This window comes from Pinus tabuliformis, chromosome 7 (genome assembly GCF_031772625.1).
Source record: "Pinus tabuliformis cultivar Carrire ecotype Pingquan chromosome 7, CPIR1, whole genome shotgun sequence".
NCBI lineage: Eukaryota > Viridiplantae > Streptophyta > Pinopsida > Pinales > Pinaceae > Pinus > Pinus tabuliformis.
In genome coordinates this window covers 138,098,004-138,115,623 of record NC_142293.1, presented here as the reverse complement: position 1 = coordinate 138,115,623, position 17,620 = coordinate 138,098,004, and the positions used below count along the sequence as shown (strand labels likewise).

General features: G+C 37.1%; 1 pseudogene across 1 annotated transcript; it reads right to left on the bottom strand.

Moving 5' to 3' along the window:
- Nucleotides 1-16,544: 16,544 nt before the first annotated feature.
- LOC149246134 (AP-2 complex subunit sigma pseudogene) lies at nt 16,545-17,356 on the bottom strand (annotated as a pseudogene). The gene is made up of 2 exons (XR_016265552.1): nt 16,816-17,356; nt 16,545-16,630 (listed from the first exon to the last, which is right to left on the bottom strand). The product of XR_016265552.1 is annotated as an AP-2 complex subunit sigma pseudogene (transcript).
- Between the last annotated feature and the right edge of the window lie 264 nt (nt 17,357-17,620).

Sequence of the window (17,620 nt, the reverse complement as noted above, 5' to 3'; positions counted from 1 at the left end):
AATCCTTGATCAAGCCAAGACACCATTCAACAAATCAAGATAATAATCAACCAACCATTGATTAACCCCACTGTTAGATACCAGTCATCAATAAATACCATAGAAACAATCTATTGTCATTACAAACTCTGATCATATTCACCTCATAATATATACGCGACTGGTCTGAAAGATGCCCACATATATATGCGCTTCCTATTTATTAAACCCCCATATAGATCTCAACTCACTAAATACTGAAACACTGTCAAATTGAATCACTGTACTAAAATATTGAGTTACAACAGTAACTAATAATATATATATCAATATTTAATTAATTACATAAACACAATTCTGCGAATTTATCACTGATCAATATACCAAGTCACAACCAAACCAATCTAATCTACACTGTCAAATACCAACCATCCTGATCAAGACTATCGTTGAAATATATTAGAAAATAATACATACTTAATCAACTATCATCACCAAGCATCAATTCAAACATTAGAATATATATGTGACTTCCATTAAACATATCTTCGTATATACATGTTTCCCATGAATAAAAATTGCGTACAATTATCAATATACTGAATACCAAACATTCTTAACACATACATCAATCAACATCTAAATATCTATTACCAATCCAGATTAGGAAACAATATAAATTATATGATCTCATAATATATACGTGACTAATATGATGTAGATCTGCATATGTACGTGGTATTCAAGAATGAAAAATGCATACATATTTTAAGTTATTGAATCACATCATCGTTGTGAACACAACACACTTTTTGCATACTTCACTGAAAAAAATAAAAAATCACTCTAAAAAAATTCAAATCATAGTCACCAGATATCTTGCATCATTAGATAATCAAACACAAACACATTAGTCAAGTATATACATTAGTTCTTAATGCACTTTCAAGTCTATCATATCTAAACCTTCTCTTTGCTTCCTCGTACACACCTATTTCAAATCAGATCATACATGAAAAATCCAATACATTGCACAACCAACTCCTTGATCTCCTTCTCCTTATATAGTTTTTTCCTTTACCAATACCACAGGAAAATCCCTTGGTAATGTTGTTGGTATTCACTTGACATGATCAAATAGACATTGTCAACATAATACTATGGGTGATTGCCATGGTAATAACTCCTAGTTTTATGTTTTCCATGGTTCATATTATGTACATGACTTTTGTTCATGTTAGGGTCCTATAATTTATAGGATCAATGATCATTGAGCATTTTCTTTCAGTGTTTCAGATTGTAAATAATATAGCTTTCTGCAAATGATTTCCAAAAAAAGATAGAAAAATAAAAATGAAAAATGAAAATAGGGTATAAATATAAAATAGAAGAAAAAGAAAAGAAATGATAAATGAACCCCCAAAAAAAATGAATAAACCTGAAAGTGATGCTAGCTTAAGTGCCACTACTAGCCTTCTCACTTTGTAAGAAAATAAATTTGTGAAATTGTGTGCATCTTGTTTAAAATGCCACAATCCCTTTCTGCTTGAGACATACAATTTAATCATGTTTGAGCAGTTTTCAATTTATGTCAATTAAGTTAGAGTGAATAACTTAACCAAACAGTTTAATCTTCGTTAAGATTAGATAGGTATAAATAGGTGAATAATATTAAACCAACTATTTAATCTGGATTAATTTAGTTGATTAGATTAGTCTAGTGTTTGAAATAAATAACCTTTATCTCTTAGAATAAAATTGAAGGGGTTTTCATACTCAAGTGCACCCACATTTGCTTTCAGATAGCATTAGAATATGAAAATTAAGATTTTTTTATGTAATATGTCTGAAGTATTCCCTTATCAAAAATTTTGGATCTTGGGTAACAATTCCTGGCCCGAACAATTCGGTGGGGCCCTTTGGTGTTAACATCCTCGCATTTCACGACCACCCGAGCATTCCCTAAATAGATCCGATGGCCCACAGTAGGTTTCAGACCCCCCCAAAGTGACAACGTTTAACAACGAGGGGGGGGGGGGGTCTGAAAATATGTTTACCGCCCCCCAATGTGTCACCACCAGGTGATTTTGGACCCTCCCTCCACAAACCAAATACCATTGCACCCCCCCTCCGAAAGTGGTATTGCCTTCCCGCCTAACTCGCCTTATCGCCAACGGTTGCCTCCACGTCTTGTCGCAGTTGCCACTCTCGTCGCACCACCTCACCCTACCCGGATCACTCCCGCTAACGGTCCCGCTCCATTCATCCGCCAACCCCCAGTTGCCACATCTAAGACCATTGTAACCTCCATAAATCCCCTATCCATTTGTCTGTGCCATTATAGGAGTTAATGCCCTAAAAAGATCGTTAATCCAATAGTTAAGGCCACTTCACAACATATAAACATGAAAATTTCCACTGCGATTACATTTTTCTTGCCTCACTCGTTTAATAGTGCTCCTGCCCCTTTGTGTTGTAATCTTGCCACAACATTTCCCTTTCATATCATTCATAAATTGATAGAGGTATGCCACTCTGAATTCCCGCCATTATTGGACACACAACAATTTCCTTCTGTTACAGTCTTTAATTCTCTATTCTGCAACCACCATGGCACCTAAAATTGCAGCTGTAATAAATACAATTTTTAATCCCCCTATTGATTTAGGCCATACCCAACTCATAGATAGATATTACAAAATCACTAAAACACAGTGTGAATTCGACTTGTTCAAATTGCGCTGTTGATTTCGGGATAATTTCCTTGACAAATTTGATGAGATACATCTCTGGAAATCCAGACTTCCTTTTTTTGTTGTTCCCCAATCCTATCATTTTCCAGAGTTCTTCCTAAGATTCCAAGCCTCTTACCTTGCAAGAAAGAGGGCAATTATCTCCCCAAATTGTGGAATTCTCTTCACCATCATAGCTGACAGCATTAATCAAATGCCGTAGGGTCCCCACTATGATTACCTATCCCCCTTCTCCATTGAAGCTCTTAGAGAAATTTACGAGAAGTTAAATTTCCCCCAGAGAGCTGCCATCTTTGAAATATTCCTCCCTAAAGACTCTCAACTCCCTAAGAAAAATTCCCCATATCCCTCTTCTTTGTTCCCTCAAACGACAAGACATATTATTTTTGTTTTGTCTTACATTCTTGGTTACTATTCAGACAAGTGGGTAGATGAGCCTCTTCTAGGCTTTCTGTCCACCCTTTCTTCAGAATAAGGACCATCAGTTACCTTTGAATTTGGTTAGTTCTTATCACATGTAATTCATAAACAACTCCTTCAGTTTTTAACTGAAGGAATGTTCATAAATTCATCAATTCTTATGTATATGTTTATCTTTTTCCAAACAAATAAGTTTCCATTCTCAGTGCAGAAAATTGATCAGCAGGGAGAGCCACATTCAGTTGTTTTCTAGACTTCCTTAGTCAAAAAACAATCACAGGAATATAACTTCTCAGAGTTCATAGACCAATTTGTACATCCAACCACTTGTTTTTTAGGTGGCCAGCAGGTTCCAAGGATCAATGAAGAAATTCATAAGGTTCTGCAACTCAGTGAACATGTCAAAACAGGGGATAGGTACCTTTATCAATCATTCATAGAGATTAGAGTGTATGGCTCAGAGCTGCCACCATACAAACTACCCAAATATTTTCTAATGAGGGTATTTTCCTTGGAATACATCAAGCAAATATTCTAACAATATTCATTTTGTGGCATCTAAGAAGAAATCCTAGTTCTGGATCAAGACACAAGTTGGATCCTTCATCTGTAACAATAGAGCAGTAGGAGAGGAAGCAGTCCTCCTGCTGAAACAAATGAACTTACCTCTCAATTTCAATTGGTCTTATGGCCCCTTTGGGGTACTTTTCAAGTTCAGAGTGGAACAAAAAAACTACACCATATGTGCACACTCAGAGGCCTGAAATAGAAAAGTATATGAACCAGCACACTTGGGTGGAAAATACGTTGCAGGAGGCCGAGGAGCAGGTACTTTGTAGGACAACTTTAGAGACTCCCATACCCAAAGAGAAAACAGATAAGAGAGTAAGACATGATGATTCTATAATCACTGAAGTCTCATCCAAGGAATTTAAAATATATATTAAGAAGCTTAAAGCAAGCTCTATTTCTAAAATAGAATTTCCATCACTGGAGGGTACACAAGGCACTATTGTTCTCTCAAGTTTGAAGACTTTCAATTTGGATAGTGGTACTATAGAATCTCCATGATCTTCCTCAGTTACAAAAGATATTCCAGCTATTGTCCCTCAGAAACCTCAAACATCTACAAAGTAGAGACAGATGGACATTTTTCAAAGATACAAGGAAATCAAGGAGAGGAATGAGGCCATTCAGGATAACATATCAGCTTAGTTCAGAGAGCAATCCTCCTCCATTCAGCACAAACTCATCTCAGCATATGATACAGAGAAGGGAATAATACATATGGAATTGTTGTAGGCCCAGGTCTCTCAACCAAAGTCAGTAGCAGATTTAAAACATACCACTTTTGAAATATGACGCAAAGGATGTCCATCCTTTGGATCAAATAGATATGCATAGGCAGGTAGGAGAGATGGTGTATTCAACTTTTATTTAGATTGGTATCACTTCCTCAAAACTACAACTTACTCTAAATAATGTGCAGTCTCAACTCAAATTGGAGAAAATCTCCTAAATTTCCAAAGATACCAGAATTAAATACTTGGAGGAAATTGTAGTCAAAGCCAGCCTTGATCCATACAATTCCAAATCTACAGAAGAAATAATCAGAAAGAAGAATGTTGACATTGCAGCATTAAAGAAGCAATTGAACCTGCCAGCAATAGGAGACCCCCAGGCCAAATAACTTGGAGAGACAAATCTACAAAAGGAAGAGATGCTAAAGCTTCTAGTGGAGCAAGGTGCCTAGATCAAAGCAATGGAATAAAAAATGGACAAACTAATAAAGGAAAAGGAGTAGAATTCACAGCTTGTAGTTGTTCCTCTTGATGTAGTTGCAATTGCATCTTTGCTATAGACAAGTGTCCCTATAACAACCACTACAACAGGAACATCATCCTGAATAGTGCTTCCCACATCAGTTGTGGATGACTGAGTGAAGTTAGCTCAATCTATAGAAAATACGTCAATACAGGAAGAAGAGCTAAAGAAAATAAAGTTGGAGATAAAGGTTTTACAGGAGCAGAGTACAAGGTTTGAAAATGCCTACTTGACAGAAACACAGAAGTCCCAGACATTGTCCCAAAGACTACAAAAAATGGAAAAAGACTGTGCCATGGGCACCACATTGGCACAGGTGAAGGAAAATATCTGGAAAAGTATTAACAAAGACATGGGAGAAATTTGGCCTTCAATCCAAATAATTTTCTAATAGTAGGAGCTTATTGAAAGGTCAAATGAATCCATTGAGAAGGTTAGAAAGCAGCTAGGAGATAAACCAAATGAATCCACTGAGCTTATTAAATTTCTAAACTTCAAGAACAGTCAAGAAATGGAAGAATTAGAAATTGAAGACATGACTAAAACAATTTTGGAAGGCAGGAAAGTGCTGACTAAAAGGAAGCTAATGAGACAGCTTGAAGAGAAGGGTCAAAGCATGAACATAGGAATACAAAGATTCTTTACCAAGCTGGAGCCTCTCTACAAGAAAGGACTTCCAAACTTGTTAGTGATTAATGCCAAAATTAGCACATGGCTAGATTACAATGCGAAAATTATGAACAAGGTGAGAGATAGCTCGGAAGTTACAACCGAAAGACTCAGCATGACAGGAAAGGCGTTCCTAGAAGCACTATAATATTATCTTGACGTCCAGTATACAATTCCAAACTTTTTCATCACCCGAGCGACATTTTCCAGGTATACTGAAGTTGACGAAGTGTACAGGAAGTTAATGAAGATGAATATCCCAAGCGAACAGTGGTTGGATAAACTCTATGAATTACTAGAGTAGAATGTAATTTCAGTAGCACAGCTCCTCAGTGTTACAGCACATCCAATTTTTCAACACCAGACAACTAGTTGTTCCTTCATTTCAGTGCCACCACTTCAGAGAGTTCGATTTTCCTCATTTCATTGTAATAATTTAGCTTAATTCAGTCCTATTATTTTGTAGATACATCATCGTCATCCTGACAGGACATCTTTTGTAAATTAGTTATAAAGACTTCTTCACATGAAGTAAGAGATTTCGGTTTTTATACGAAGAAACACTATTGTATATTGCTGAAGCATCAACATATTTTCCAAGTAATACAAGATATCTTTCACAGGATTCATGTGTCAAGTTGTTGGTGAAGAACATATTTATGTTTTAATGGTTTATATCTCTCTGTTTATAGCACATATCTATTTTCAAAACTGAATTATTCAATAGATAAATAAAGGGTAGAATTTGTTTAAAACTACACTCTGCAGCTGGCTATGAATAATTTCTATGTTTTCTTCTGATTTTTGAATATAGAATTCAGGTAACAATGCTCTGCATTTTAAAGTGAACCTTAATTTTTTCTTCTTCTCCATTTCATAGACCTCTAGAGCACCAACTCTATCTTGTCAACGCACCAACCTTGGTTTTAGGAGCTCCAATTCCTACGACATTAATCCTTCCAGTTTTGAGGCACCAACCCTCTGTTGTAAATTGTCTGGATCTGTTTGGTTGTAATTATTTGCTGCCAACCCTGCTGGATCTCTGACTTTCTTCTATCCTCCTGCTTCTTCCACCTCTGCCAGAACTTTGGCTTCCTCTATTTTCTTTCATTTTTCCAATATGCACACCCTTTTTTTTGTTCTCTGTTATATATATATATATATATATATATATATATATACATACATACACACACACACACATATATATATATATATATATATATATATATATATATATATATATATATATCTATATCTATATCTATATCTATATATCTGATATTTTGAACCTTCCTTGTTCTCTTGAGCTTCCGCTTCCTCAATGCTCGCTTTGACATTTTGGCTTCCCTCCTCCAGTCTCTTGATTCTTCGGCTTCCCGATCTATGGCTTCCTCTGTCTATTCGAATTTTCAATACTCACAAGACATGTAAATGCAGAAGAGAGGCCACATTACAATAATGTTTCATATATTAAAAAATATCAGAGAGGCCCCCTTTCTTTATTTTATTCATACAATAGACTCATCATTCATTGGAGGATTTCATAGGAGATACTATACCCAATGGGGAGGTCCCACATGCCACGTCACTATCTCAATCGAAATCGCAACTTTTTGGAGGTCTTTTATAAGTCATGCCTATACCATTGCCGATGGCCAATTCCCCTTTTGGATGCGTTATTATATTAAGTCCGAAACTGTATCGCAATCGGCAGATTTGCACTTAACATGGCCAATTCTCCTTCAACCGACGGGGCGGATGCGATATGATATTAAGCAGTAGTTAATATACCCGTTGGGTCTGTATGTATATATCATAATTGGCGGTTTACCATCATTACACTTCTTCACGACTTGCGATATGTGATGGATGCGATATTCCAATAAATCATGTTACAATAGTGTAGCGGGTCCACAATAATATCTCAATCACAGTTTATAGTGTGCCATCCCTTTATAACTTGTGATACATAACTTCCGACACGGTAGATGCGATATAACATTAGGGCATGTTATAATAGTGGTGCAGTCGGGTCCGCATTATTATCGCAATCGACACTTTCAATGTGGTCAAGGCTTTACAAGAGGCTTGTGATATGGCAGATGCGATGCCATATTGTGGCATATTGTAATGGTCCCGTGGGTCCATAAACACATCAAATCAGGGATTTCAGTGTAACAAGTCTTATATACTCCTCCACTATTATCTGCTATGATCTGCATTTTTTATGCTCCTCTGCATTGTATATGCGATAATCCTGCTTCTGTTGCTCCATAACCTACTTCTTTGATGGCTTCTGATGGACTCTTCCTCTCACTTTTTGGCTTCACGATGGCTTCTCCTCTTTACTCTTTCTCTTTCTCTTCTGATGGCTTCTGATATCTTTTCCTATATGCCTATCTTGCTCAATAGTTCTTCCTTTGATTGGTCATGTTATTGAATTCCAATGTCTTTCCAATGGCTTCCCTGATGGCTTTGCTCCTTGGCTTCTTGCTCTTGTTTCTTCATGGATCTGCTTTGCTTCCCCTTGGCTTCATATTATTATTTAGTATCCTAGAATATTGCCATATTTACATTAATGACAATCTAGATCAACAATCTCCCCCTTTGTCATTGATGGAAATATTCTTCTTCTCTCCTCCCTTTGACATCAGTGGCAAAGGAGTGCACAGGGACTCCCCTTGTCGAATTGCTCCCGTTGTCCTGCACCATCTTTATGAATAAACTTAAGTGATGCTAAACAGATAACCCCCATGTTTTGACAAAGATGTTCAAATGTTTCTCGAGGAAGAGGTTTTTTTGAAAATATCAACTATCTACTCCTTGGTATTGATATATTCCAAGATGATGTTTTGTTCAACTACTTGTTCACGAAGGAGATGATACTTGATTGGTATATGTTTGGTCTTTGAGTGCATCAATGGATTTCTGTTGAGGCTGATCGCACTTGTGTTATCACAATAGATGGTAATAGGTTGATTTGTACCTATGTTGACATCTTTTAAAGCTTCCTTCATCCATAGTATTTGAGTACAACAATCTGCGGCAGCTATATACTCGGCTTCAGCTATAGATAGTGATATGGATGCCTATTTTTTGCTGAGCCAAGATACTAAACAGTCTCCCAGGAAGAATGCATTTCCACTGGTACTTTTTCGATCATCGACACTTCCGGCCCAATCAGCATGATTGTATGCAGTCACAGTAAGGGTTGAGCTCTTAGGGTATGTTAGGGCCTAAATCTACCTCAGGCTGAGAAAGGCAGGCCTAGGGTAACATCAAACCACGCTTAACCTGGTAGCTAGCCCTACCAGGTTGGGAGAGGGCTCTCCCCTTGTCAATCTCAGGAAAATATGGCAAATAATGCAAGAGATGATTGAAGAAAATACTAATTTTAGGCTAGGTATATTCTTAGAGGAGTTTTGATTTAGTTTTATGATGGTTTTCTTGATCAGATGTGAAAGACAGTTTTGGGTCCGGGGAATGAGCTCAGTTTTGCAGAGGTTTCTATGGGGTGAGGTAGGCAAGTGCTTTAGTACCTTGAATTAAGTGAAATGGACAGTCTTAAGACTGGTGAGGAGTTGGAGAGGGCATGGAAGTGTCATGAATCCTCTTCAAACAATAGAAAACATGTAAAGCTAAACAAACCCTAAGGTAGAGCACTGCAACATCAATGATTTCCACCTTTATACTTGATTCATTTAGTTAAGCTGAAAAGATAGAGATAATGGCACACTTAAACACATGATAACTTGAATCACTGAAGGAAAAACAATACTAAGTCACCTTGCCACAAGAATCCCATAAAATGCTACAAACCCTAGTCTATTTCCTTGCCAAACTACAGAGATGATGTACAATAATACTCAAAGCATTCACAAGAGTCCAACCTTGACAAATGACTAAGAAAATACATGATATAGACCTCCAAACCACCTATGCTAGCCATCAGGGGTCGAATCCATGAGTCAAGGAGCTGTTTTAACAAGATCTAAACTAGGAACTGAAAAATAGGCAGTGGAACAGCTTGCCTCTAAAACCTAGGAAACTGATTCATTCAACTCAAAACCACCTACAATTGATGTATCTACCTTATCAAGTAAATTTTTATCATTTTTACATCATAGTACATCAATTTACATCATGTCACATCAATTTACATCATGTCATATCATCAATTTGACCATAAGAGAGAAAGAGTCAAACTAGAAGAAAACTAGGCAAAAAACAGAGTTTTTGAGCAAAATTGACACTTTTTCATCCTGTGCATAGCGCCATTTTTTATGTGCGTAGTACTTTTTCCAAGCTACTTTTGAAGGCCTTCCCCTTCCCCAAATTAGCTCCAAAATGGCTTGTTGGAAATATTTGTCTGTCTACTTTCTAGGACAAGTGGAATTTTTGGATTTGGTGTCCATTTGCCACTTCAAAAATCAGTTCTCCCAAGACTGCTTCCTGTGTGACGAAAGTGGCAGAGAGGGCATTTTTTGGGTGTTTTTGGCCCTTTTGGAGGTCCAAAACTTGTCAAAATTTCCTATTAATTTTTGAGCATGCATAAATTTTCATAAGGAATCAAAAAATGCCAAGTTTTCTTCAAATTGAGGTCCCTATCAAAAGCGAGTGCTGATGGCTCCGCGCACCTGCCGGAAAAACCTGTTTTTTCCTTGAAAAATTCATAAATGTCAAAAAGTTTACCAAATTTCTTGAAATTTGGCATGAGTGATCTATGTTAGGTGCTATTATGGGCCAATGAAGCTTCAACCAAGATATTGAGCTTATCTTGCTTCTCAAAATTCTCCTTAATTTGGCTTTTAGGTTTCTTATCCTTGTTTTACAAATTTTGTTCCGTGCCAAATAGTGATAAGCCATGTGGTGCAACATTTTTTTCTCCTTGTTGGCTTTCTCAAGTAGCTTCTCTAGGTGAATGTTCACCCTCTATAGCCATGATTCCCGGTCAACCTCAATTTCTTGTTCAAGAGGTGTCAATTTGAATTTCCTTCTTTATGCTGCTTGCCTATTTTCCCTTATGGTTTGCAGCTCCATGATTGTTTATTTATCCTCCAATTGCTTGTTCTGTTGCTTAAGGTAGTTAATGATCCACTTAGCCCTCTCAAGGTTAATTGATAAGGAATGAATGTTAGCTTCCTTCTCTTTAATGACCTCCTTGAGCCTTGAGTTTTGGGAGATCAAAACAAAATCTCTCTCCTGACCTTCAGAAGGCCCTTCATCATGCAATGGTTGTTTTTATTTTTCTTGTACTTGTACTGCTGAAGAAGAAGGCAAAGCCCCTTTCACCCCAGGTGAAGATAGCATTTTCCTATGGTTTGGTGAAGGAAACGAGACCCCTTCCATCCCAGGTGGAGATAATACTCATTTGGCAGCTGCAAATAGTCTCCTTATGCCCTTTTCATAAGTGACAAATACTGGCACACCTATATTTTGAGTCTCATGAACCTCTGGTTGATTTGAAGGCCCTCATTCCTCTTGAAACACTAATGGGGTCACTTGAGGACTTTTGAAAACCTCATGTGAAATGAAGTTAACCCATGAAATGTTGAACAAGCTCAGTTGATGCAAAACAACAATCTTGATCAATGAAAAATGATAAATACTATTGAACTGTTGAGGAAGAGGTTTCCTTTGCACCAACGTAGCCATCTTCTCAATATTTCTACATATGAAATAGGGGAGGTTCATCATCCTCACTCTAGTGAAATGCATCAATAATCTAACATGGTAAGTGTACAAGCGAGAAAACCTCCCTTCACAGGTGAAATATTTGATAATGAGCTTCATGAGTGGAGCATAAGTGTGTTGTAGGTATCTGAAAGGAAAGACCCTATTGATTTGCTTTGATAACTAGCCTTGATGTAAGGCTCATAATGCTCTTTGCCCACAAGTTGTCCTTTGTTCCACTGTTCACCCACATTTGGAATACCTATTGCTGCAGCTATGTTTTCAGGTGTCAAAATGAAGGAAACACTTGCTAAGTTCACCTGGCCGTTGTGAAGATGAAGGACAAATAGCCTAGCAAGTTCATGGTGATATTTCACCCTCTCCACCATCTCACAAAACTGGTAGCAGGACTGATGTTTAAAACATGTTACTGCAAGAGGGCTAGCTAGTAACTCTGTGAGTGTGGTCGGCTCCTCCTGGATGTGTTTTCCTCCCTTATGTGGTTTTCTTGGTGCATGTACCTCTTGGGGAAGAATCACTCACAGTTTCCTCATCCCTTTCATAAGCTGAATCTCTTTCCACACTTGAAAATGTAGAGTGTAGAATGATGAGTATGAAGAGATTTTCTAAGTATAGGTGATTGCTGTTTTCTTCTTTGGGATTTGATGGGTTGACTAATAGTATAAATGCAAAGGAGGGTTTTGATGATGGCTGTAGGGTTACTAGGGAATGATAAGGTTTGGGAAATGAAAATTAGGGTTTTGGGAATAGTGGGAAAGGTGAGTGTCAATGGGAGAGGGAAAGGGGAAGGGAATTAGGGAAATTTAGTGCAGGGGGATGAGATGTGGGAAAATCATACAAGGGAGTGAAAACAACAAGAAATAACAAAAACCCTAGATATTTTTGCAAGACAACTTTGAATCAAATATTGTTTGATTTTTCACCATTCAAATCACTATGATGGATGACAAACTCTCTTGCTATGGCAGATGGGAGGGTGTACTTACTTGAAGAGATTATACTTGCAAATTTAGAGGCTTGGAAAATCAATGTAAAGAGTTTTTGAGCTTGGTTGATAGGGGAACCATGCCAATGCCCAAGTGCATAGCGCCTGTTGAAATTTCTTTGCAAATCCTGCGCCCAGTGTGTAGTGCCTGGCAGGTGCGTCGCACCGGTGAAAAAACTTGAAATTTGCTACAACTTTCCCTCTTTCTCCTCAAATGCGATTTTTCCTCTTTCTCTCTCTCTTTAGCACAAAATGAGGTATTCTAACACAAAGGAGAACTTATATACAACTTGACTTTAATATTTCATTTAGAAAAAACCCACTTTCTGAAGTTCCTTTTCACTTTGCCTTTAAAAACTCTGTTTTTGAAGTTTGGCTCTTTTTGTCAGTTGATGGACTGATGCTTGGATGTTTTTTGTTTCTTTTGTATAAGTTGGAGTGCTGGAGTTTGGCAAGGTGACCAAGGGCTGCAGATGATGCTTTATTACCTATGAAAACAATAAAATTACATAAAATCTGTACATGAAATGGAAAAACCCTGTTTTCACCTCAAAACAGAGTTTTGAGGTAAAAACCCTTTATGGAGAAAATCATCAGTAGAATTTTGTGATTTTATGAACTTATTAAACATCCTCATGTGCCTGCTAACCTCTTATTGAGCTTTTGAAGACCATGGTGGCAAACCCTAGACCTAATGAGACCTGAAACCCTAAAATGACTTCTGCAAGTGTAATTATAAAAAATGACTGAATTTGTGAAAATAGGCCAGCAGGTAAAAACCATGAGGGAAATTTGATAATGAACCACTACCATCAGTTGATCCATGACCTAATGGAATGCAGCTGATCAGATGGGACAGCTAAATGCATGCAAAAAGAGAAATTTTGTGTTGAAATTTGGTACCGGAGGATAGGTGGTTCCCTTAGGCTTTGATCTTTGGCCTAGGGAAAAGTGTCCAAAAGAATTTAATTTTTCTCCTAAAGTGACTGTTGGGTGAAACTATGTTCGTTTAATTCCGTTGTAGTACTTACCCAACTATTTAATTTATCAATCCGAGGTCCATAGACTTACGAGACACATGCACTGTATATGCAGGACTGAAGTGGAACTAATCTAATCTAATCTAATCTAAATTACTGAAATCAAATTAAAGCATTGAAACACTAACTAGGAAAGCATGAAATTGCATAAAGGAAAATAAATACAACATGTGAAGAAGTGAATGGCAAACAACAGATATGAGCTCATGACAACAAAACTATGTCAAATTATATTACAAAAACTAAATTACAAATCATGAAAGAATCAAAGTTAATCTCCATTCTCTATTATTCCTTATTCATTATCACAATGAAGAGAGAGCACTCTCTTATATACATGAGGAAGATAACCTTTCCATAATTACATTCAAATATTCTCTCAAGCACTCTCAACTAGTTTCCCATTATTACAAGATATCATCGCACAAATCTCTCAAACATGATCCCACAAATCTCTCATATCTTGGATAAGATATGTCTTCATGATTTTCTCCTTAGGATAAGATATGCTTCCATGATTTTCTCGATATGCCTCCATGATTTTCTCTGTAGAAAAAGATATGCCTCCATGATTTTCTCTGTAGAAAAAGGCTTGCATAATTATCTCCTTGATATGGTGGAGGAGATATTAATTCTTCACATATTTCCTACATCACAAAACTCACATATTCTTGAGATATATAAAAATATGTACATTTTCTAATAATTAATCATAAATTCCCTTATAATACAAAATGAATAAAATGGAAAATAAGAAGGTTAAACCCAAGTGTATGTAGGAAAGTGATATGATAACAGGTTAATGGAATGATGAAATGTAAGGAAAAAGGTGGATGAAAATATGACATTTCTGAGTCCCAACATCCTCCCCAACTGAACTTGTTGCATGTCCTCATGCAACCATGCATGGGTATCTTTTAAGAACATTTGGCATCTTGAACTTTGGCTTTACATGATATCTTTTAATAATGAATGTTTCCAGGATATGTGAAAGACATGAGTAATAATTTACATTTTCTTATGGTTGGTTCTTGTGTGACAACCATGAATACAAAGGATGTTGGTTCTTGTGTTAACAACATTCATTTCATTTTCTGTTCTCTTTTCTTCAATAATGTAAACACTCACTGGAAATCATAATGTGCATAAGAAAGCCCTTTTGTAATATTAATGAAGAATGCCAATATTGCGTATGAAACAAAATGCAACAAAGTATCATTGGAAAATAAATGTTGGTGAATGGTAAATGGAGTGAAAGTGGTGAAGAAATGGAATCATGGAAGTGAATATGTAGTGAATGTAGTTCTCCCCCCCTCAACTGAATTGGTTGCATGTCTGCATGCAACTTAACATGGCGTATGAAAGGAAATGTAGCATGGTGAGGGAATTTTCCAAAATATTCAAGTTAGCATATAAGGAATTGCATGATTAAAGATTAGAAAACAACATACCTCTACTTACCCAAGAATGATGAAGTATGCAATAGGAATGTAGCTGCTGCTGCTGCTGGATCAGGAAAATGTGACTGATGTAACTGAATCCTGGAGAATGAAGGAATCTGAACTGCTGATGCTGAATCATGGAAAATGTGACTGATGTAACTGGATCTTGGAGAATGAAGGAATCTGAACTGCTGATGCTGAATCATGGAAAATGTGACTGATGTAACTGGATCCTGGAGAACGAAGGAATCTGAACTGTTGATGCTGAATCATGGAAAATGTGACCGTTGAGAGTGGTACTGTGGTACTCTCATAGATCAGAATGCATGCTGCTGTAACTGCTGAGGGAGTCATGAAAAAGTGTATAGTCTTCACCTGCTACAAACCCGATGGTACAATTCTAAACATGCGAATGAATGTGTCGATGTCGAGCATGAATAGAAATCATTGGATTACCGGCCATTGATGTATGCCGTTAACCAATGCGAGGCAACTCACCATTGATGTCAATGAGTGCCAAGGTACCAGAGTACATCTTGCAAAGTGCGAATGGATGTGTCGAGGTCGAGCCACTTGCAAGATCTGAAGATCAAGGGACATTGATGTATTCCCATGATCGCCAGCGAGAGAGCTTGCCATTAAGGCATGCAAGCCTCTAGGTACTCAAAATGAACTCTAGTCTATTTCCCAGATAAGGTGCTGGTGTCGATGGGGCAAGACTTGTTGAAAGGTGGGCCTTAAGGAATCCCACATCAGTCAACGCGAGTTTGTACAAAAAGATTTGGTAGGACTATAGATGGAAAGAACTCACGGACAAGCAGTGTGGATCAACATGGCTAGGAAATCAAGGTAATGTGATCATGGAAAGGGAATGAGTTTTATTCAGAAGGCAAACTAGAAGGCAAAACTAAACTGAAAAGGATAAATGGATGTATGCGATTCAGAAAAATAGGCGTGCATGAAGTCATGAAAGATAAGGAAATGGAAGATGGGCTGCAACACAAGGAAGGTCTAGGCGTTTGGAAGGAAAAAGGGAAGTAATCATGACGCAAAAGGTGTGTAGTGGAAAATGTCATGATATGTGCAGTGAAGAATTTGTTTCTTCAAGCGTCAATGATGCATGTTTCATTGTGATTTGGAAAAAATCACTTTGCATACTCTGAAAAACTTAGCACCATTCCTGCATAAAAATTGTCATCTTTGTGTGCCATCTCCATCGATCATTCCTGTATGAAGTGACTCAAAAACAAATTAGCGCATTTTCAAGAATTTACAAAATGTCCATTTTTTTAATTATTTTCCGAAATAACTCTAATTGTGGATGAAAAAGGTGTCGCATCGTAATGTTGAGCTTTCTGCATAAGCTTCTCGTTGTCCTACACATAACACCAATCTCATTTCACTTGTTAGTATATACATCCTACTTTTGCCCATAAATTCACAAAAAGTTCAACATACTTTTATTTCCCCCCAACTTAGAAATATTGCATGTCCCCATGCAATGTACTTATTGCTGGTGCAATACTTTTTCAAAATGTTTTTAGTGGCTTGCAGAAAAATTCATTTAAAACATTTGAAAAAGCATTGTATTTGTTAGGGAACAAGTAGTGAGTGTATGAATGAATGAGGGCAATTATTATTTATTTTTTATTTTTTCTTTTTATTTTATGTTTTGTGTTTTTTTTATTATTAGAATATTTTTATTATTTTTTTTTCAATTGAAAAAAAAGAGCATGAAAAAAAATTTATTACATGTGCCGGAAGAGAACAAATGAACCCAACTACTGTCAGCACTATAGAATTCAGGTTGAACATCAAAGCCTGCATACCTCAGAAAAGATGCAACTAATTAAATCAAATCAAATAATAAGGCACTAAACAGAGAAAAACAATGCAGACAATAATGGGGTCATACAATCAAATATTTAAAAAAATATGACAATGTTGTCAAACTGCAAGCAGAAACAACAAAAAAAAGAATAATGCAGGAGGTAATTTTCTGCTACTTAGGAGATGTCACACTTGGATCATGCAAGCTTCTCACTCCTGCCGTTCCAACTCAGTCATTCTTTCAATAATTGCCTTTTTACTTGTTTCTTGCAATTCCCCTGCAAGGATAAATTCATCCAATATCAAATATACCTTGTGAAAATTGAATACTAGGTCAAGCTCACATACGTTGCTGAAGAAATGATCCAATATCTCAACAAATAAATGAATGCTCTCCAAATAAGCCAGTTCATTATCAGTTATGTCCACGCACATGGAGAAAAAGAGGCCTGCATATCGCCTGTAAATCACCTTGTGTGTTCGAAACTCTACAAAATTCGTGAATTTTGGGTCTCTGTTAACGACAAGCCGATGCACCTCATATTCGAGTTTATGTTTCTCCGATTCCTCGAGTGGAATTTGGCAAGGCGGGTCTTTCCTTGTCTGTTCTGAAGCAATATAAATCGGATCATGGTGCCTGAGAACGAACGGATCCGGTTCCAGGGACAAGAAGTCGCGACACGGGCTTCTCTCCTTGGCTCCAAACGACAGGAGCTCGAGAGCTCGATGATCATGCAGGACTTGAGGGGGATTTTCACAGCTTCAAAGATATGATACTTGACATGCAACAATGCATAAAGCAAATGGCAATCAGCCTATCCACCTGACAGAGCCTTCAAAAGACAGATGTACAAAACCGTTTTTATTCACGCAGTTAGCAAAATAGGGCTCTGAAGAACCACGATTTCCTCTTAGACCGTGAGGAATTTAAGCAAACGATTTCTGGGTTATATAATTCGTTCTATTATGAAAAAAACCCAT